Below are 1,858 nucleotides of genomic sequence, written 5' to 3'. Positions count from 1 at the left end.
CTTTTTGACTGTCGGATTTTATTATTATTTATTATTTTATGCTTTAAATATTAGTTTCTCATTAATATTGGTCATTATATTATACACCCCATTATTTACATATTAGCTATATGATTTACTAATAATGCTTCGAAGCTTATAACACATTTAAAATTATTCTTAAAAAAAAATTCGATTTCTAACACAAGTTCTGAAATATTCTAATGACGTTTCATGGTATGAAAATACAATTTAATTTAAAGGTTTTGCAAATATGGTCATGTCAGTAAATTTTTTATTCTAGGTTTTCGATCTGGGAATAGCTAGATATGATATTGAAATTGAAATGAATATATTCCTAGAGAAGTGCTTTTTTTTTTCTTTAGAAAATATATAAACACTGGTCTGAAATAACAAAAAAATAACATCGAATGTAACTGTCAAGATAAGTAATTTTTTTTTAGTTTTTACATTGAAGTTTTATCTTATTATTATTCATTCGATCCCTCAACCCTCCTTCCATCTCGCATTTCGACAATTATTGAATAGAAATAGAATACTTTCATACATTGCTCTTTTATTTCAGACATTAACAGTTACATCTTATTAATAATTTCTATATTATTATTTTTTAAGTCTCACCTGTACTAAATTACTAAGTCGTTACGAAGGGAATATTGTTGGTAACTAGGACAGGAACGTTGACGAGAGGTTGACGACCCCTGGACCCCCAGACTAATGGCTGTGTCGTTGAGGAGTGAGCCGAAGATGATAAGCGTGATATTATGAGACCACTCCTGTAGCACGTATAATAATGAAGTACGTCCTTCAGTAAGTTGTGAACCAATATATATGAATATAAAATACCTATCCATTGGATGGTCAAATAATAAAATTTAGCATTCGTTATGTTTTCTCTGCATTTGATGAGGATGTGACTATGTGAATGCGCTTATAGTGCGAAATCGAAAGGAAAATTTTATAATTTCATATGCTGTTAAAAAATATAAATTAATTTATTTTGCTTCGCTAATATATTCAAGTATTCATATTTAATGTTTTAACACAAATCACTAAATAAATAATTTAATTTAGTAATATATTTAAGATTTAAAGAAAATAAAAGGGAACGAATTAGCAGTTTTGCAATTAGAATCGACAGTACAAAAAAATCAACCTTGTCAAAAAAATAATAATTTTCAAAAATATTAATTATACATAGGATGAGTACTCTTATTACATGATGTTTATATATTTACTTTATTTCTCAATTATTATTGATATTATATTTCGTATGCAATGCAGATTTTACGTAAAAAAAAAATTATCAATCTTCCAAAAAAAAAAAAAATGTTTATCTGTGACCAGACGTTCTGATGACCCATAAATGTGATGAAAATTAAGTGATATGCTGTGTTGAGTAGGAATTGAGGATATTTCAGCAAGAAGGAGATATCTTGATTTTTGGCCTTTGTAAATATATATTTGTTATCATTTGAAAAATTATTTCATAATACAATTGAATCTAAAGATTCCCGTTTGATCTTAAATTATAAAAAAAAAAATAACATTTTTAATAAATGCAAGAGAGTATTTGTTGAAAAATCATCCTTTTATTGTAAAAACTAAAAAATAAATAAAAATAAGTGGGCAAGGTTTGCCAATTTTGATTAAAATTGAACAGTTTTCTGACAAAATTAAAAATTCATTAACAAGATCAAAATTTCTACAATGTTAGACCAAACTTGTCTCCGTAGATAAATATTCTTTATGATCCATTTTGTCAATTATTCACAATAGTAAAAAATGAGAAGAAATGGAACTACAATTTGCCACAGATACGTGGGTAGCTTATAGTGATAGTTATATTTCATATATT

The sequence above is a fragment of the Halyomorpha halys genome, unplaced genomic scaffold, assembly GCF_000696795.3.
Source record: "Halyomorpha halys isolate HHAL.00 unplaced genomic scaffold, Hhal_1.1 Scaffold376.1, whole genome shotgun sequence".
Taxonomy (NCBI): Eukaryota; Metazoa; Arthropoda; class Insecta; order Hemiptera; family Pentatomidae; genus Halyomorpha; species Halyomorpha halys.
The sequence above is the reverse complement of the archived record's forward strand: the minus strand, read 5'-3'. Positions refer to the sequence as shown.